This window comes from Moschus berezovskii, chromosome 8, assembly GCF_049115385.1.
Source record: "Moschus berezovskii isolate FMDL1 chromosome 8, NW_MosBer_1.0, whole genome shotgun sequence".
NCBI lineage: Eukaryota > Metazoa > Chordata > Mammalia > Artiodactyla > Moschidae > Moschus > Moschus berezovskii.
This window is the reverse complement of record NC_142467.1, coordinates 92,229,094-92,250,203: the sequence shown is the minus strand read 5'-3', so window position 1 is coordinate 92,250,203 and position 21,110 is coordinate 92,229,094. Positions and strand designations below refer to the sequence as shown.

General features: G+C 52.8%; 1 protein-coding gene across 4 annotated transcripts in view; it reads left to right on the top strand.

Moving 5' to 3' along the window:
- Nucleotides 1-21,110, top strand: part of GNG7 (G protein subunit gamma 7) — a 139,983-nt gene that overhangs the window by 86,494 nt on the left and 32,379 nt on the right. The gene's annotated exons all lie outside the window — the stretch shown is intronic.

Below are 21,110 nucleotides of genomic sequence, written 5' to 3'. Positions count from 1 at the left end.
GGGTCCAGGCTGGGCTTTCCCCTGCCATTCTCCTGTCGGTTTAATGTGGGCATGAGCAACTTGTCAAGAATCACCTGAGTCTCCCGTTTTGCTGGGTTTTGGTGAACAAGCAGTGAGACCTTCTGGCATGTGGTCAGGAACCTATAACTGGATGCAGAGAAAGACAGAGGTCTGCTGCTCCATGGGCACAGGGATCTCCTTAGGGGCCTCTTGTGTCAAGTGGAAGAGCCTCACAGAGACCATCAGCCTGTGTGTGGGGATGGACCAGCCTCATCATGTGCCTTTGTGGTGTCATAGCTTCCAGCTGACTGGTTGTGTCTCCTTACCTGTGTACTCATCTATCGGTTGTCTATCTCAGAATCTGTGTGTGTGTCTGCTTTTCTATCTGTTAATATCTGTCGTCTATCCATCTATCTTTATCATCTATCTATTTATCTACCTACCGTCTGTCTCTCTTTGTTCAGCCTCTGTCCTGTCCAGCTCTTTGTCACCCCCATGGACTGTAGCACACCAGGCTTCCCTGTTCTTCATTGTCTCCTGGAGTTTGCTCAAATTTGTGTCCATTGAGTCTGTGATGCCATCGAACCATCTCATTCTCTGCCATCTGCTTTTCCTCCTGCCTTCAATCTTCCCCAGCATCAGGGTCTTTTCCAATGAGTCGGCTCTTCACATCAGGTGGCCAAAGTATTGGAGCTTCACCTTCAGCATCAGACCGTCCAGTGAGTATTCAGGGTTGATTTCCTTTAGTATTGACTGGTTTGATCTCCTTGCAGTCCAAGGGACTCTCAAGAATCTTCTCCAGCACCACAGTCCAAAAGCATCAGTTCTTTGGCGCTCAGCCTTCTTTATGGTCCAGCTGTCACATCCATACACAACTGCTGGAAAAACCACCTGTCTGTCTGTCATCTACCGTCTATCTATCTATCTACCTACCTGCCTGCTAGAGGAGCCGCGCGTTCACACTGAGATCCCATTTCCGAGCCCACCCCTCCTCACTTCTTGTCACCCCACCTTCTCATGCTTGCAGACATCTCCTCCAACCACAAGAAACAAGACTCTGAGCATCCCCAGTGTGTCTCTTTCTTTGCTCAAAGATACCACCCTCTGGATCTTGCCCAACTCTTCCCCACTACCCCACTCTGTCCAGCACCCCTGTCCTGCCCCCTGGTCCCAGGAAGCATCCCACCAGCTCAGTGCTCTGGGCGCTAGTTCGGCTCCCCACCCCCTTCTCTGCCAGGTGGGGGACCCCACTGCCTGCCCTGAGCCAGGGAGTGAAGATGAGGGGCCTGGCCTCCATGGTTCTTCCTTCCTGAACGTTTACTCAGGAAACAGATCAAAATTGCAGAGGAGAGTGAGGGGGGGTCATTGATAAGTGTCTGCTGACCAAGTGGGGTGCCGCCCGGAGGCTTCACACTGAAAATTGTGTGTGTGGGAGCGGCACCAAGAAGGAGGAGATGCTGATCTAATCAAGCTCCCCTTCCACGAAATCCTGCAGTGAGGGACCATCCTTGTCTCCTTATCTGGGGTTGATCTGCACTTCTGAGTTTTCTGGGAAGGAGAAGGCAGCACCCAGCTCCCCAGAGAGGAGCCAGCGGATCCTGTTGGCAGAGCACACCCCGCCTCCCCCTCCCTGCACTTTCTCTGAGTCATCCTGTCTTCCTGACCTTGTTTCCTTCTGAGCCCAGAGCCAGCATCAGGCCCCTCCCCCTCCCTCTGACCCTGATATGTTTGATCCAGATGCTGACCCAATTCACGGTGCTTGTGATAGGGGAGGCAGGGCAAGGTGAGGGGAGGCTGGCTGTCACCCAGCAGGAGGCTCGCCCCAGGCTACTCTGTATACCAGGACACTGGGCACTGTCTGGGACATCTGTGGTCATCACACTGGGAAAACTCCTGCCATCGAGGGTGTGGGGCCAGGGAGGCTGAGCTAAATCCCACAGAACCCAGGATGGCCCCCCACATAGAAGGGCCTTCTGGTCAGCAGGGCCTGGCGGGGACACCCTGGCTAAGATTAAACCCCCTCCCCCCAGGAGACCAGCATGGAGCCTTCCTGGCATCTCTGAGTCCTGTTTCATGAGCAGCAGTCAGATGCTCCTCCCACAAGCTCCTGGAAGCTGAGACGGCCTCTTGGTCCTTTTACACCACAGTGATTGTCATGACGCTGCCTCGAGTTAATAACCTTCTTGAAATGCCACGAGCCCCAGAGTGACTCAGCAGCTCCGCTGTGCTGCCCTCCTTCCAGGGCAGACTCTCACCTGCAGCCCCCAGCCAGTCAGTAGTCAGTGGGTGGTGGCTGCACATCCCATTCCCCAGAGGCCCAGCTCCCAGAACCCGGGCCCCCTTGCGTTCCCAGGCCCAGGTGATAGCTCCTCTTGGTCCCCTGACACTCCCAGACTTCAGCTGTAGCTCCAAGGCAGCTGGAGTTCTTATCACAGAAATCCATCCATCTGTCTGCTGACATCTGGGGCAGCATGTCAGCACCAGAGTCCTCCCCAGGTAGAGGAAGCAGCACAGAGCTGCAGGTGAGGTCCAGGGGCAAGAGACACCCAAGTCCCATCAGGAAAGGGTTTGGTCCAGATCTGGAAGCCCAGAAAGGGTCCAGTGCCAGTCTCCTGGGTCTGAGTCAGCCATGGTGAAGCCCCCAGTTCTGTGCAGTCCTCACCCCATGATCCTAAGGTGACTGACATGCCCGTGCTCATCACAACGCCAGGGTCAGGGGGTTGGGCTCCTGGGATCCAGTGGGGGGAATGGATGCTCAACACCCTATAGCGCCCAGGACACCCCCAGAAAAGGACCCGCCCCCGAATATCCAAAGTGCCAAGGGGGAGACAGCCAGGAGCACACCCGAAATTTACAGAGTCAGGCTCTGGGCCCAGAAGGACGGCAGCGTGTGGGGAGGGTGCAGAGGGGCCAGGCCGGAGCGATGAGTGGCCCTGGAGGACCTACAGATGTGACAGGACGGTGCCCAGCGGGGGCTGGCAGAACACGAGGCCTCATCTATTTATCTGTCTCTCTGTCATCTGTTTGTCATCTATCTGCATATCATCTATTTTTTTAATAATTTTATTTATTTGGTTGTGCCAGGTCTTAGTTACAGCATGTGGGATCTAGTTCCCTGACCGGGGATCTAACCTGGGCCCTCTGCACTGGGAACATGGAGTCTTAGCCACTAGACCACCAGGGAAGTCCCTGTGTTCATTGTTAACAGTTCATTTTGAAGATTTTGAGATAGTTTGCTTGTGCCCTCCAAGAGTGTCTGTTTGCCCCAGTCCTTTGGAAGCTCTGTAATCAAATCCCTCTGGCCTTCAAAGTCAGACTCCCTGGGGATTCCCAGTCCCCTGGCTGGATCCCCAGGCTGGGGAGCCTAATGTGGGGCCTAGAACCTTCACAACGGTGGAAGAAATTCTTTGGTGTTATTGTTCTCCAGTTTGTGAGTCGCCCACCCAGCGAGTATAGAATTTGATTTTATCGAAATTGTTCCCCTCCTACCCCTGGTAGCTCAAAGCATCTGCCTGCAATGCAGGAGACCCAGGTTAGATCCCTGGGTCAGGAAGATCCCCCAGAGAAGGAAATAGCAACCCACTCCAGTACTCTTGTCTGGAAAATTCCGTGGACAGAGGACCCTGGTAGGCTATAGTCCATGGGGTTGCAAAGAGCCAGATACAACTGAGCAACTTCACTACACCACCTACCATTTCACTGTGATTTCTCCTTTGTCCTTGGATGTGGGATATCTTTTTTTGGTAGCTTCCAGTATCTTCCTGCTGTTCAACGCTAGTTGTGATTCTGGTGCTCTGGCAGAAGATGAGCACATGTCCTTCTACTGCGCCATCTTAATCTCATCTCGAGATAGTTTGCAACTTAGAGAAGAGGTGCAGAAACAACAGTACAGAGGGTACTCTTACACCCTTACCCAGCTTCCCTGGGCTACATCTCTTCCATAACCATAGAACATTGATCAAAGCTGAGAAACTAGTCTTGCTGCAGTGCTACTGACTAAAGCATAGAACCAATTCAAATTTCACTGGTTTTTCCACTAATGAACTTTTTCCCTTTTCCATCCTATCCAGGACCCCACATTCATTAAGTTGGTTTGTCCATCTCTTATTGATTAATTGAAAATCTTTATATGTGAAGGACCTCATGGTTTTATCCCTCCTACCTGTGACAAAGTATTTCCCATTTTGCCATTTCATTTTGTTGTGGAGAAATGGGAATCCCATAGACCACAGCCCTAACTCCAACCAGAGGGGATGGGGGAGTCTCCTAGGAAGATGCTGCATCCCACGTTAAGGAGAGTTATGGGAACATCAGGCACCCAGCAGGGCACTAGCCACATGCCGGGCCCTCCACAAACTGTTCCCACACCTTCCCATCCCCCTAAACATTCACTGTTCCCCTAGCACGTGTTGAACAGCGACACATGAGCATGTGAAAACCCTCAGGATTTCACCCCTGTGAGATGTGCTCATGTGCTGGCAATGAGCAGAGCTTCATCCCTCTGAGCCAACATCTGTTGAATGAGGAGTCAGTGAGGGGCCCTCACCAGGCACGCAGGGAGGCGGGGTGTGTCTCGAGGATTTCCAGGGAGGTGCAGAGGCCAGTTCTCACCCTCCTGTGGTCTGGGAACTCTGCTGACCTCTCCGGGGAGCCCTCCTGGGCAATTTGCAAGTGAGAAGTTTGGCACCTGGCATCCAGGCCGCCCCCTCCCTACCCTTCTGTCACCTAGATTGTCCTTTTTTTTTGGTTGTTTTCTCTCTTTTCTCATTATGGGGGGATTCTCTGTCCTTAAGACGAACACTGTTGGGAGCAGGTAGAGGCTGCACCGTAGATTCACAACTTGTGAGTCTGGGATTGTTCAATATCGCACTTCTGACGTGGGGGACTGCAGAGACTAGTCTACACATTACAGGTTGAATCTTCCTCATGGCCTGATTTGAGGCTAAAGATGGAATGAGAAATGGACCCTCAAGAAATGGGGAGGGGCATCTGGGCCAACGAGAGTTCTCCTGTGCAGACAGGGGCAGAGGTCACGGGCTGAGGGCCGAGGCTGAAGATGGGATGAGGGGAGGGGGTGATATCAGCTGTGGCATGTGTCACCCATCCCTCCACACACATCCCTCCTACTCCTCGTTTCATAGTTTGTCAAACACTTATTGAGTGTCTGCTCAGGACACCAGGGGTTCAAAGATTGCTTAAAGTCCTGATGTAGCCTAGCGGAGTGGCTGGAGAGGCAGTGGCACTCAGGCAGTATGATCAGGGCAAAGCCAAGCCAGGAAGGCTTCCTGGAGGAGACGGCGGCCAAACTGAGTTTGAAAGAAAGGCAGAATAAAGGCCATCAGCAGACTGGTGGATGGACTGGGAATCAGGTGGGGGAATCCAGGAGAAGTTCTCCCAGCTCCAAGGTGATGAAAACGTTAGGAACTTTTCTGTTTTATTTTTTTTAAGGTTTTTTTTTTTTTTTTCTGATGTGGACTATTTTTTAAGTCTTTATTGAACTTGTTACAATATTGCTTGTGTTTTTTTGTTTTGTTTCGGTTTTTTGACTGCAAGTCATATGAGATCTTAGCTCCCCGGCCAGGGATCGAACCTTTTCCCCATGCACTGGAAGACTGAGTTGTAACCACTGGACTGCCAGGGAAGTCCCGCTTTTCTCTGTTTGAGATTCTTCATTTGTATTATCAGAATCTCTTTCTCTCCTGCTGCCTAGTCCTCACCAACTCTGAAAATGGTACCTGCTGAGCTGTCTGGGGCAGCCCAGAACAGCACCAGGAACGCACGGACTTAAACAACAGGGACTTATCCCCCACAGGGCTGGAGGCTGAGTGTCTGAGGTCAGGGTGTGGGCAGGGCAGCTCCTGCTGAGGTGGGGTGCCTTCTGTGCTCCCCTGCTTCTGGGGGGTGCTGGCAGTCTGGCGTTCCTTGGCCTGGAGAAGCACTGCCCACCTTTGTCCCTGGTGGAACCGCTTGTGTGCTCACATCCCAGCCCTGAGCCTGCTGTCTGACTCCTGCCAGATGTCCACGTTGTGACTTGCCCATTCTCCATACTCCCTGGATGCCTGGCTCCCAAAACCAGCCCCACAGCCAGGGTGAGGGTCAGCATCCTCCCTGGGCCCCCTGTGAGTCACCAGCCAAGGGTATGAGTGCCAAACCAGCCACCCCTCTGCAGGACAGGGGCCTGAGGCCTAGGAGGGTGGCCCCCTTTGGTGTGGTTAATGTGACACGTGTCAGGTGTGTCCAAGCAGCGGTCTCCAGGCCTCTGTGTCTGGCCCTGTCCAGGCAGGGGCAGGACCCCAGAGTGAAGGTCCCTCCAGAGCAGGCAGGGAGGGCGGGCGGGCAAAGGCCAGGGGAGAGAAGTGGCTTACATTCTCAGGATGTTTGTCCAGTCCACCGTCCCTCCCAGCCATTTCCTGGCCCCTCTCAGACAAGCGGCGCAGGCAACCAGCCAGGGCTGGTGGTTTTCCACGCAGGGGATCAGTCTGGGTCCACAGCCCCAACCTGGGAGGCGGGACACACAGGTTCCAGGCCCCCCACCCCACTGCACCCCTTCCCAGCATGTGACTTGGAATTCCTGTGACACCTGACACTGTGGACACTGGGGCTGTGTGACTTCCAGAGGGAGGGGCAGGGATGCTGTAACAGTCCCAGCACCGTAACCCAGGACCACCCCCCACAGAGAAGGACTTGCCTGGCTCAGCAGCACCCAGGGGCTTCTGTGTCCAGGTCCCGGATCCTGGAATACCAGAACCAAGGGTCCTCTTCACCGGACCGGGCGGTCCTCACCAGCACTCTCGCCTGCAAGAGTTGAGTCTGTCACCTGCGCTCTGAGCGCCGTTTCTGTGGAGTTATTTACATTCTGCCTCATTCCACAAAGAACTAAGGTGACGTTCAATCAAATAGAAAAACACAAATAGCTTTATAAAATCAAGTTGGGGGCTAAGACTCTGTGCTCCCAATGCAGGGGGCCCAGCTTTGATCTCTGGTCTGGGAACTAGATCCCACAAGCCACAACTAAGAGATGGTGCAGCCAAATAAATAAATGAATAGATATTTTTAAAAAATCAAGTAGGGGGCAATGCTATGGGGCCCTCTCGGAGCTCCAGTTCTGGCACTGTCTTCTCCCATCTCTGCCACCAGCCAACAACCCTCAGGGAGTGTCAGAACCTCATCTCAAAACCTCCACCCTCTGTGATGTGATGCTGCACTCGAATTGCATTTGCTTTATGTGGGAAAACCCTACTTTCTTTTTAGATTTGTTCTTGAGTATATATATGCAGTATGCATAAATGTATGCATAAATGTATAATATGTTAGTCGCTCAGTCGTATCCGGCTCTATGCAACTGCATGGACTGTAGCCTGCCAGGCTCCTCTGTCCACAGGATTCTCCAGGCAAGAATACTGGAGTGGGTTGCCGTTTCCTCCTCCAGGGGATCTTCCCGACCCAGGGATCGAACCCATACCTCTTTCATCTCCTGTATTACCTGGCATGTTCTTTACCACTGGGTCACCTGGGAAGCCCATAAATGTGTAATGCATGTGTGCAAGGTCACTTCAGTCATGTCCGACTCTTTGTGACCCCATGGACTGTAGCCCACCAGGCTTCTCTGTCCATGGGATTCTCCAGGCAAGAATACTGGAGTGGGTTGGCCATACTCTGCTCCAGGGGATCTTTCCAACCCAGGAATCAAACCCTTGTCTCTTATGTCTCCTGCATTGGCAGGCAGGTTCTTTACCGCTAGTGCCAGCTGGGAAGCCCATAAATGTGTAATACATGCATATAAGTGTATAACAAGTGCATACAGCATACTAATATACATGTGGTATATGCACATGTGTATTTGTGTATGTATATGTGTGTTACACACACGTTATACGTGTCTACAATACATGTAGCAGCAGATCCACTGTCAGAGGCCCTTCTCCACTTTAGATTCCTCCCCTCGGAGTCCCGGTTCAGCTGCCTTGAGAACCATAAACCTTCTCCGTGTCTGTTCTCAGCTCTGGGGCCCAGGAAGGTGGTCTTGGGCACGTGCTGACTTTGTATCGAGATGTCCACCCTGCCCTTCCACTCCCATGCCCTGCGTAGTCCCCTCTCCCTAAGCCTGAGTGAGACCACCACTTGCTTCTCCCCAGGAGAGGGTGGCAGAGGTGACGGGCTGTCAGGCCTGCGTATGGGTTACATCCTCTAGGGCTCCCTGCAGCAGGCCCCCTCGACACCCCCTCTTGCCAGCTTCGGTGAGGTCAGTTGCCACGTGATGAGAGGGTGTGTGAAGGGGCCCACATGGCCAGGACCTAGGGGCAACCTGTGGGATCTGAGAGCTGAAAGCAGGGACCCCAGTCCTGAGCCCTGAGGAGGTACCTGTAGCAACAGCCTGAGGGAACTCAGAGGTGGGCCCTTCCCCAGTAGAGGTGCTGATGAGCCGACAGCTCCAGCTTCACCTGAATTGCAGCCCTGGGGGCCCTGGGGCCGAGCCCTGACTTAACTGTGCCTTGACTCCTGAGCCCCCAACCCTGAGACACTAGACGGTGGAAATTCGTCACTCAGCATAGAAAACGAACCTGCAGCCCTGGTGCCCCAGCCTGTGCCCTACAGAGGAAACACAGAGATACCAGGCTTTGCACACATGCCAGCAGCCCGCGTGACCGTGTGCAGAGCCAGTGAGCTCAGGCTCCCCATTCCCCAGACGATGGAGGCTCGCCTGAGGCTGCTTCCAGGCCCTGCCCCTCCTGTGCCGGTGACCCCGTCCTCCAGGGGGCTTTGCACGTGTCCAGGAGCCATGCTGGCCCTGCAGGAAGGGCTGGACCCCACCCCGTGCTGAGCCCCAGCGCCCCACGTGCAAGCCCGGATGGAGCTAGCTGCTGGAAGCGACCCCAGCGTGTTTGTTTTTCTTGCTGGTCTCCCCGGCCCTCCAGGCTGTATGTCTGCACGTCATGTGGGTTGGGAAACTCAGTCTCGGAGGCCAGCAGCCCTGTGACCCCTGCTCTAGGAACATGCATGCCTGCAGTGTGTATTCGTGTGTCTGCGTGTGTGCGCGTGCATGTGTGCGTGCGTGAGGGTGGCATCCCTCCTCCTGGGCTGTTCATCTCCCAGCAGCTTTCCAGATGGGTCCCCAGGGAAGGCACACACACTCACAGACAGACACACACACACATGCAAGACAACCCAACCAGCATTTCTTCCCTCATTCTCCAGCAGCCCAGGGACAAATGTTGTCCCCTGAAAGCAAAACAAAGCCTAACATCCAAACACTGTCTTTCATGGGGCCACCCAGCAGGCCTGTGGGAGGAGCCACGAACCCACTAAATAGGTATGTGAGTGTGTTCAGCTGTGTCCTATTCTTTATGACCCCATGAACTGCCGCATGACAGGCTTCCCTGTCCTTCACCATCTCCCGGAGCTTGCTCAAACTCATGTCCACTAAGTCGATGAGGCCATACAACCATCTCATCCTCTGACGCCTCTTCTCCTCCTGCCTTCAATCTTTCCCAGCATCAGAGTCTTTTCCAAAGAGTCAGTTCTTCACATCAGGTGGCCAAAGTATTGGAGCTTTAGCTTCAGCATCAATCCTTCCCATGAATATTCAGTACTGATTTATTTCCTTTAGTATTGACTGGTTTGATCTCCTTGCAGCCCAAGGGACTCTCAAGAGTCTTCTCCAGCACAATTCGAAAGCATCAGTTCTTCGGCACTCAGACTTCTTTATGGTCCAACTCTCACATCTGTAAATGACTACTGGAAAAACCGTAGCTTTGATATACAGACCTTTTGTCAGCAAAGTGATGTCTTTGCTTTTTAATATGCTATCTAGGTTTGTCATAGCTTTTCTTCCAAGGAGCAAGCGTCTTTTAGTTTCATGACTGCAGTCATCAAGGACGTGGCTGAAGACACTGAGGCTCAGATAAGAATGTAACTTAGAACAGGTTTTCATGTGAAGACACGGAAACCCTCTTGCCCTGTCGACGGGAATGTGCCTGGGGCAGCCACCGTGGAGAACAGTCTGGTGGTTCCTTAAAGAACTTAGCTTAGAATTACCGCTGGATCCAGGATTGAAACCAGGGGCTGGAAGAAACACTTGTACACCCATGCACATAGCAGCGTATTCACGATAGCTGAAAGGTGGAAACACCCCAAGTGTCCATCAGTGGATGGTGGATAAACTAAATGTGATATATGCACACTGTGGAATATTACTCAGCCTTATAAAGGAAGGAGATTCTGACACCTGCTATAACATGGATGGACCTTGAGGACACGATGCTCAGTGAGAGAAGCAGATGCAGAAGGACAAACACTGTCTGACTGCACTCACAGCAAGTCCCTGGCGGAGTCAGATCCACAGAGACAAGAAGATGGTGGGGCCAGGGCCCGGGGAAGGGGATGCAGTCCGTGTTTCATGGGGACGGAGTTTCTGTCTGGGAAGATGAGAAAGTTCTGGAGATAATGATGGGGATGGTTATACCACAATGTGAATGTGCTTAGTGCCACTGAGCTTAAAAATGGTCAGAGGGTGAATTGTTTGTTAAGTGTATCTGCGTGTGTGTGTGCGCTCAGTAGTGTCTGACTCTGTGACCCCCATGGACTGTAGCCCACGAGGCTCCTCTGCCCCTGGGATTCTCCAGGCAAGAATGCTGGAGCGGGCTGCCAGTTCCCTCTCCAGGGGACCTTCCCGGCCCAGGGATCGAGCCCACGTCTCTTGCGTCTCCTGCCCTGGCAGGCGGGTTCTTTACCAGTTGTGCCTCCTGCTGCTGCTTTGTGTCTGACTCTGTGCGACCCCATAGACGGCAGTCCACGAGGCTCCTCTGCCCCTGGATTCTCCGGGCAAGAATGCTGGAGCGGGCTGCCAGTTCCTTCTTCAGTTGTGCCACCCAGGACAGTTCAAAAAAAATAAAAGCTCTCCCAGTGCCTCTGCCCTTCTGGCCCCGCCCAACCCCACAGGAAGGCCCCCTTCCCCCCTGACACCCACCTCTCTCTGTCACTCCCAGCTCTGAACCTTCGCTGTAGTTAGCCTCCCAGAATTAATTTTTTTAATTAAATTTTGAACAAAAATCAGGCTTTCCTGAAGAGGAAGCTCAGACTCCAGCTTGGCAGGCACTGACATGTGTCCACAGCGGACCCTGATTCTGATTTCTTGTCACCAGCCCCTCCCCACGGTGTCAGACCAAGCCAGCACCCGGGGTGTGTGTGAGTCCCCCAGGGGACAGAGTTACACACAACAGAAGCATGTCCTCCTGCAGCTCTAGGGGCCGGAAGTCCAAGACCAAGGTGTCGGCAGGGCTGGCTCCATCTGAGGCCATGAGAGAGGATCTGTCCCAGGGTTTCTTGAGGCATCTGTGTACGCCTTGCCCGATCTCTGCCTCTGTCTTCACGTGGCCTCCTCCTCGTGTGCATGTTTGTGTCTAATCGTCCGTGTCTTATCTGGATACTGGTCATGTTGAATTAAGACCCCCCTTGCTCTGGTGTGACCCCACCCTCACTAATTACTCCTGCATGTGTGCGTGCTAAGTCGTTTCAGTTGTGTCCAACTCTGTGCTGTCCCATGGACTGTAGCCTGCCAGGCTCCTCTGCCAATGGGGATTCTTCAGGCAAGAATACTGGAATGGGTTGTTGTGCCCTCCTCCAGGGGATCTTCTTGAACCAGGAATCGAACCCACGTGTTACTGCTGCAACGGCTCTGCCTCCAAATCAGGTTGCATTCTGAGGTCTGGGGTTAGGGTTGCGATACGGGAGAGACACTATGTTCCCCGCACCAGGGTGTGGGGTTCCCCCGAGTGTCTTCCCTGAATCTGGAGAGGAGTCTTCCAGCTCAGTCAGTAAGCATCGTGGAGGAGACGCTATTGGGTGATGGGCCTGGGCAGGGGGATGGTGGAAGGTCACAGAGGGTCACCAGAAGACTCCCACTCCCAAACCAAGGACATTCCTCAGAGGCTGGCTCCAAACTCTTCTTCACTGAGAGCCGGTGTCTCCATGGCTCCCCCTGCCCCCACCCCTGGCCCAGAATGCACCCTGCTCAAAGGCTGCAGTGACTTCTCAGAAAAAAGGATGTGTCTGGGGGTGGCCTTGCCTGACAGAGTAGACACCCCCACCTTCCCAGTCCAGGACCACCTCCTCCTCTCCCCGACAACCTACACTTCCGTCTGGGTGAGGAGCACCTCCCAGAACCTCAGATCCTTGTCGATCCCTCCCTGACCTTCTCAACCACTTCAGTTCCTCTCCTTCCCCACCATGGCCTCCATCCAGGCCCCCCTCATGGCTCTCATCCAGACCGTTCCCACCTGGGCTCCAGGTCTGCTCATCCATGGAGCCCACGAGAATGCTTTAACATAACATCGGAATATAACCATGCATATGGTAACCCAGCCTGGATGCATCCATCTTTACACCAATGTGGTCATAAAGTGTGTTTAGTTTTTTTTTTTTTCTGGAGAGGGACCTCAAACGTCATAATGAGGCCCTGCTTCTTATCCTCCCACCCTGAACCCATCACTGCCAGCATGAAAATTTCCCTCCGCCCCCAGGAAGAGGCCCAAACTCCCTACATGGCAGGCATGTCCATTTTGGGCCACACTTGTGTGGCTTGAGCCCTTGGTCCCCTGTCCTCTCTGCTCTGATCACCCACATCCTGGCTTGAACTCTGGGGACCATCCAGCCAGGGCCTCCCATGGAACCCCCAGCCCTGGGGTTACCCATCCTCAAGCTCTGGGCCTGGACACTGTATACTGCAGGAAGCTTCTCATACTTAACACCTTCTTTTTAGACAATGAGATATAATTCACATACCATAAAATTTGGGCTTCCCAGGTGACTCAGTGGTAAAGAATCCACCTGGTAATGCAGGAGACACAATAGACGCAGGTTCGATCCTTGGGTCGAGAAGATCCACTGAACGAGGCAGTGGCAAGTCACTCCAGTATTCTTGCCTGGAGAATCCCATGGACAGAGGAGCCTGGTGAACTACAGTCCATAGGATTGCAAACAATCAAATTTACCCATTTAAAGTGTGCAATTCAGTGTTTCTGGTACATTCACAAGGTTGTACAATTATGACCACTACCTAATTCCAAAATATTTTCTTCACCCCCAAAATAACCCTAGACCCTGTTCTCTCTTCCCCAGCCCCTGACAACCAGGAACCCACTCTCTGCATCTGTGGATTTTCCTGTTCTGCACATTTCCCATCAGTGGAATCACACCCTGTGTGTCCTTCTATGTCTGCTTCTCTCACTGAGCATCGTGTTCTCAGGGTCCGTCCATGTGGTAGCAAATGTCAGGACTTCACCCCGTTTCATGGCTGAGTGCTGCTCCTGTGTGTGGAGGGGCCACAGTTGTTTATCCATCATCCGTTGATGGACATTTGAGTCCTGTCCACTTTTGGCTGTTACAGATGATGTAGCTCTGGACATTGTGCATACTTTTCTGTGTGGACATGCGTTTCCATATCTCCTGGGTACATGCCTGGGAGTGGAATTGCAGGGTCAGGGGGTGATTCTATTTTAACCTTTGGAGGAACTGTCTGTCATTCTTTTATCTCAGAGGCTGTTCATCTCTCCAGCTCAGGGTTCTGCAAACTGCAGCCAGGGGAATGGAATCTGGCCCTCTGTCTGTTGTTGCAAATAAAATTTTATTGGCACACAGCACGCCCACAACGTATTGTCTGTGGCAGCTGCCAAGTTGAGTTTTTGCCACAGACACTCTGAAATATTTCCTATTTGGCCTTTTATAGAAAAATGCTTGTTAGTAGATAACACTTATATGATATGCTATGAGCATCTATTTCTGCATCTTGAGAATCCCTCCCTTCTCCCATGCTCCCGCCAAACAGAAAGTTCCCCAAGGGCGGGAACAGGATCTCTCATTCCTGTTTCCTACCATCACTGAACATGTGGATGCCCTACCCTACCCTCCCATCCGGGAGCACTGAGCCTGTGGATCGCCTGGGCCTCTCTTTCCTGTGGATGCGAGCCAGCCTCACTCAGGGGTCCCACCCTGGCTGCCTGTGGAAGTCACCTGGGGCCCCTCCAATGGGCCATACCCCAGCCAGCTGCCTCAGCTCCCCCAGATGAGTGGGACATCACCCTGGGGGATTCCAAACTTTGGGAACTCCTGATGACTGATTCCTCATCCCAGATGTCTGCAGTTCTTGGGGATTTAGTCCTGGAGGCTAGGAACCAACAGACCCTTTCTCCCACTCAAACAGCTCCAATTTATACACCCAGATGGCTCAGGGGTCTAAAATCTGCCTGCCAATGCAGGAGATACAGGAGACTCGGGATCGATCCCTGGGTGGGGAAGATCCCCTGGAGGAGGACATGGCAACCCACTCCAGTATTCTTGCCTGGAAAACCCCATGGACAGAGGAGCCTGGTGGTCGCAGAGTCAGACATGATTTAGCGACTAAACAACAACAAGGTATTCTCAGTGGAACAGAGGTGGAGGCAACTTTGCCCCCCAGGGGACACTGGCCCATGTCAGGGGACATCTGGGATTGTTGTGACTCTGGAGGGAGCTGCTCCTGGCATCAAGGGGGTGGGGCCAGGGATGCTGCGGATCCCCTCACAGTGCCCAGGATGGCACCCCCCACAGAGGATGAGCCAGCTCTGATGTCAGCAGAGCTGAGGGGGAAAGACCCTGTCATAAATACTGAAGATAAGGATAGCTTTCAACTGAAAAAAAAAAAAAGTATATATATAGTTTATTTGTTATTTTCAGCACCAGCTGTAGGTGTGTCCCCTGCAGCTGTAAGGAGCTGGCCCCCTGTTGGGCAGAGGACAGGCTGAGGGCACGTGGTAGCAGCAGCTCCAGGGAGTCAGCCTACTGTGAACCTTCTGAATTGCTGGATTTTTGCTGCAAAGCCCCGAGCGGGTAGAGGGCATGAGTGCTCACTTTGGAGCCCAGTTTCATTCTAAGAAGTAGAATGCAGAGAAACTTCTAAGAGAAGTGCCCGAGGAAGGGGATTACCCTTCTCTCTCCCCAGAAGAGTTGGTGAAAATCTATAAGAAGCACTTCTGGTTTCTTTCCCTGCCAGGGCAGCTTCCTCTGCTGGAGGCTGTGCTCATAGGTATCTCTGAGACAAAGCAAAAAAAAAAAAGCAGGTGATCTTATTTTTTAAGCCTTCTAGGAGAGGCCCTTGGAGGTTGAGCAACTAAGCTGAGAACAGCCAGGGTGAGAGCTTTAGGCCAAGGCGCCCAGAGGTGGAGCCCAGAATCCCAGGCCAGGTGGAGCTTGTGCAGAGACAGGGACTGGGTGCCCCACCCCCACCCCTCTACCTCCCTGCCTGGGCCTGCTGACCTCAGCCAGTCATCCTCTGGGGGCGCCGTCCTGGGGGCTGTAGGGTGTGGAGCAGCATCCCTGGCCCCCACCCACTCAACACCAGGAGCCCCCCAGTCCTGATGACCATAGATTTCCCATGGGGGGCAGAGCTTCCCTGGGGAAGACCCCCTGCCCTAGTGACCCACTCCCCCAACTGCGCGTGCACGCGCGCGCACACACACACACACGTGTGTGTGACCATCTCCCTCCACTCCTGCATATACAGCAAGGCCCTGCTAATGAAAACGCACAGTCAAGGAGCCAGGCTTTCTGGAATTTTCCTCCCTGTCTCATGACTGAGCCAGGGAGCAGCCTGTGTCTCCCAAAACATCAGGGACCCTGCAGACTGGGTCTGCAAAGCAGCCATAACACCTTTCTCAGGAGAAAGAAGCTAAATTTAGTTTCTCACCCAGAGTAAACCCTCAGTGAGCATGACCGTCCCACCCCAATCCCCTGTGACCCCAGCCCAGACCCTTCCCCACCGAGGCTCCACCATCCAGAAAGTGAGGATCATATCGGTAGGGACCCAGAAGCCGGGCCACCCCAGCTGTACCCATGGCAGCCCAGGACCCAAGGCCTTCCCACTGACCCAGGCCACTCTGCCCTTGATCCCAGAGCCACAGCTCCTACTTCTCAGGATTCAGGTTTAGTTAAAAAATACTTTGTTGCATAAAAAAACAAAAAACCACTAGCCATCATCTTTCGCCTTCAGCAGTTGTAATCTTTTTGCTTGTGGATAGTCCTACCTCCATGTTGAGGACGGGGGAGGTGGGCAGAGCAGTTTCTTAAAATAAGACAACAATGAAGTCTGCAGAATTGATGGGCTCTTCCTCTTATGAATGGTTTCTCCGTCATGTCCAATGCCCTTTTATGGCATTTTACCCATAGGAGAACTTTCTTCACAGTTGGAGTTGATCCTCTCAAACTCATCAGCTAAGTTTGTGTCCTGCCTCCTGTCCTTTGTTGTCATTTCAACAGTCTCCACAGCTTCCTTATCAGGAGGAGATTCCATCTCCACACCCACTTCCTTGGACTCAGTGCAGAGCAGCACTCTTTATTCCTTGTAGGAGCATGTTGCCACAGACATGCAATTTGTAAAAAACAAAACAAGAACTCGATATCCATGAAGTAGAATAAAATGAGGCAAGCCTATGAATTGTGTGTCACATCCACTGTGTTATTTTTATCACTAGATCGGTGCTTCCCCCCTCAATGGGCACCGAATTTGTCTCATTTCATCCTCACCTTGACCCTGAGAGCAATGTCGTGGGTCATCATGTTACAGACAGGGCTTTAGGGTTCAGAGAAGCAGAGAACTGATGTCCAGACAAGTGCCCAGAGCCAGGGCCAGAGCTTGCTCAAAATCCCCTCCCTGCACCTCAGTTGGGCCAGAAAGACCGACTCCTCTCCCTCTCTGAGCAGATGTTGGCGCTCTGTCTTCTAGAACCTTCTAGGAAGTTCTTCCTCTCACCTAAATGGGCTCATCCTGTGGTCAGGATCTGTACCCTCTTTCCCACCTTCAGAAGTAAAAGTCAGGATGATGATGATAAGAAGAATAAAATGTAATTCCATCAGAACAGTGATTTCCCTGGGGAGGAGGCACTGGGGAAACTTTGGGGGTCCCGGAAATGTTCTGTCTTGATGCAGGTGACAGTGACCCAGGGGCACACACTGTTTAAATGTATGGTCTATACATGAGCCCTGGTGGCTCAGACAGTAAAGTGTCTGTCTACATTGAGGGAGACCCAGGTTCGATCCCTGGGTTGGGAAGATCCGCTGGACTGCACTTAGTTTCACTTATACATGAGCCATCTGCATCTGATACATGAGCCATCTCTCCTGTAGGCATGTCCTGCGTTAATAAAAGAGTGTAGCGGGACTTCCCTGGTGGTCCAGTGGTTAGGACTCCGAGTTTTCATTGCCGAGGGCTGGGGTTCAATCCCTGATTGGGGAACTAAGATCCTACACATGTCTCACAGCCAAGAAAAAAAAAAAAGTGTGAGAAAATAACGTGTCTGAATCCGAGAAAACAGCTTAGTGCCCAGGCCTGCTGAGGCAGTGGACAAGTGAGCAGCCTGGTGGCCCTGCTGGGGCTCTGTTGCCATCTTCCTGAAGACCAAGCTGGGAGTTGATCAAGTCCTCTATACCTTTCAACTCAGTGAAAGTCGCTCAGCCATGTCCAACTCTTTGCCAATTCTCCAGGCCAGAATACCGGAGCAGGTAGCTTTTCCCTTCTCCAGGGGATCTTCCCAACCCAGGGATTGAACCCAGATCTCTCACATTGCAGGCAGATTCTTTACCCGCTGAGCCACAAGGGAAGCCCAAGATTAGGGAGTGGGTAGCCTATTCCTTCTCCAGAGGATCTTCCCCATCCAGGAATCGAACCGGGGTCTCCTGCGTTGCAGGCGGATTCTTTACCAACTGCACTATGAGGGAAGCCCTTAAACTCAGAGTTAACTTTTAAGAATTCATCCTCGAGGGGGAGGGAAAGAGAGGTGTACACAGAATTTCGTATGCTTGGACATTTGTTACATGTGCGTTTGATTTTTGTGGTATAATGATTTAAGTAAAGGAAAGAATCACAAACAACCTAAACATCCATTGGACTTCCCTGGTGGTCTTAGGTGTCCGGTGGCTAAGACCCTGTGCTCCCAATGCAGGGGGCCCGGGTTTGATCCCTGGTCAGGGAACTATATCCTGCATGCCAAAACTAAGAGTTTGAATGCCACGACTAAAGATCCCACATACCACAATGAAGATTAAGATCCCGAGTTCCACAACTAAGGCCTGGCATAGCCAAATAAAATTAATTAATTAATATCTTAAAAAAGAACAACAAGCAACCTTAACATCTAATAGTGGGTAACAATATATATACACCATACTTGTTCAGTCATTAAGTCGTGTTCAACTCTCACGGACTGCAACACGCCAAGCGTCCTTGTCCTCCACTATCTCCCTGAATTTGCTCAAACTCATGACCAGTTGAGTCGGTGATGCCATCCAACCATCTCATCCTCTGTTGCCCCCTTCTTTCCTGCCCTCAACCTTTCCCAGCATCAGGGAGGCCTTAACTGTAGTGGTTCCCTCACAATGTGATATTAAGCAAATTAAGAGTTTTAAAGGCAGGTAATCAAATAGTATAAAGAACCTGAATTTGTAAAAATGGATAGATATGTGTATATGTTTTTTAAAAAATCAAAGTGATAGGATTATGGATGATCTTTGTGACTTTACCTAATCTCTAGATTTGGGAACATGAAATTGTGTTCCCTCTGTGGTCGTAAAGAAGAGAAAACATGGAAACAGTAGATTATCATCATTGGCAGCAGTTCTGGGCCAAACAGTTGCCACAAGCACTGAATTAGTGAACCCTGCACGCCGCTCCTGGGGACACTCAGGGCCAGGCTCCCAAGAGCCTCTGTCGCCTTGTTGTCAATGACCAATCCCCACTCAACCTCGTGTGACGTGAGTTTCTGTTTAGAGACACCCAATCTGATACCAGTTCTTTGATTAAGTCACTGCAGGGGCTGTGACCCTTGCCTGAATGAAGCTCATTTGATACACTTATTGTCTCCCTGAGCACCTCACTGCCCTGCTGCACTTGGATCCAGGCCAGCTCTTCAGCTTTATGCTTGGGGCCATTAGATACAAAATCACCCAAAAAAACCCCAAAAGCCAAAAACGTGGCCCTGAATGGTGGAAAAGGACCCTGGTTGCCGCCTGGTTCCACCTCAGATGGGAAAATGCTTCTTGTTGACTCAGATTGTTTCACTGCTCTGCCTGCGTCCTCGAATGACTGCACACCCCACCCCCGAGTATCAATATGGGGGTTACAGGTACCTTCTAGCCCGTAGGTGGATTCCCAAGCACAGAGGCCACAGGTATCGAGACTTTGCCCTGTTCCCAGGGCAGTATCAGGGAGGGCCCCAGCCCTCGAAGGGAGCATGTGTTGGTGGTAAGGGGCCACCTCTGCACCCCGGAACCCCAGTGCCTCAACACACTTGGCCCAGCAGTGGTGTGTCTCCGCACCCCACAGGCCACAGGAGAGCCCAGTGTTGACCTTTAGCAGGAGTTGGGGACCCCGCCCCCACCTCCCTGGATCAAGGCAAGCACTCCCGCTGCCAGGTGCCTCCCTCTATGTCTGTGTCTCACCCAGCACTTCCTCAAGGCAGAGGTCTCACTTGGGGGTGATTCTGCCCCCAGAGGACACGGGGCCATGTCTGGGGATGACTGTGTTCAAGACTCGGGGGGCTCCTAGGGTTGAGCAGGTGGGGGCCAGGGATGCTGCTCCACATCCCACAACGCCAGGGACAGACTCCAATGTCACCAGTGCCAAGGGCGGAACCCCTGCTTTATAGAAAGCTGCCCCAGCCCCCTCCTTCCTGAGGCTGGGACCTGGCTGGGTCTCCCCGGTGGCCTCTTATGCCAGCCCCCTGGGCCCAGGGCCACTGAGAAAGGGTCACCCTGGCCCAGGAATGGCAGCAGTGGCATGTCCCTTTGTGCAGGTGGAAAAAAACACTGTTAGTTTGTGGAAAGAGCTAATGTTTGCAGAAAAGAGGGGCCGGCTCTTGGAAACCACCAGGGACCTTCGGAGCCTGGGGGAAACAGCCTCACCAGAGGCCAGCCTGCAGCTCGGGAAGGCTGGTCTGTGCTGAGCAGGGGGCGGGGGCTTCTGTTGGCCTCCCCAGGGCGGGCCTCCCTAGAACTCAAGAGTGGGCTAGCTGCCAACTTTTCTGTTTCTTTCTTTTTTTTTTTTAATTTATTTATTCGGCTGTACCAGGTCTTACTTACAGCTTGCGGGATCGTCATTCTTCGTTGTGGCTGGTGAACTCTTAGTTGCAGCATGTGAGATCTAATTCTCCCACCAGGGATCGAACCCGGGCCGTCTGCATTGGGAGTACAGAGTCTTAGCCACTGGACCACCAGAGAGGTCCCTAGCTGCTGGCTTGTGAGGTGTAGTCGGTGGCCTGGCAGCTGCAGGGGTCCCCGGGGAGCCCAAACTGAGGTACCTGTGTGGCCGAAGAGGATGGGCCTCCATAGCCCACAGCCTCCTCCTCCTCCCAGGGGAGGCTGGTACCAGCTGTGTGTGGAGGGGACAGGTGACTGTTTGCCTCGTCCCCTGGCCTTGGCGGGTGCCTCCCCAGGCGGTCTGTTCTCAGGGCAGCGGGTGCAGCGTGGGGAGCAGCGTGGAGGCTGGCATTCAGTCTCTGGGTCACCCTGACAGCAGGACGTGGCTGCCCTGGAGCCCCTCGTGCCATGCACACCAGTCATCAGACAGAGGCTTGGCTCCGTCCAGGGTTCCACTCTGGGCAGGGGGTCCCGGCATCTGGAGAACGACAGCTCTAAAGCACAGGTGCCCACCCCGCCCCCGGGGTCCACTCACAGGGACTTCCTTTCTTTCCGGGTGACCTCTCAGCCTGGGGCAGCCAGCTTCAGATCCCTCGGCTTCCTGCTGCCATATACCTGTCACCTCTTCCACCCTGAGGTTAATTGCTTTGCCCCCAGATTGCATTTTCCACCTCTCCCTTTTTTTCACCCTGGCACATGGCTTCCATCAAAGCCAAAAACCAAACATGGAAAAATCCCAAGCCTGACACGCGTCAAGGCTCGGTTCCGTATCAAGGCTTGGGGTCCTTGTGTCCCAGAATGGAATAGTACAATTTCCAGAAGAAAACTCGATGCCCCTCCCCCACCCCCAGAGAAACACCATTGTGTGTCCTGCATGGATTGGTTATAAAGAATGAAGTAGAGGGGACTTCCCTGGTGGTCCAGTGGGTAGAACAGCATGCTCCCAGTGC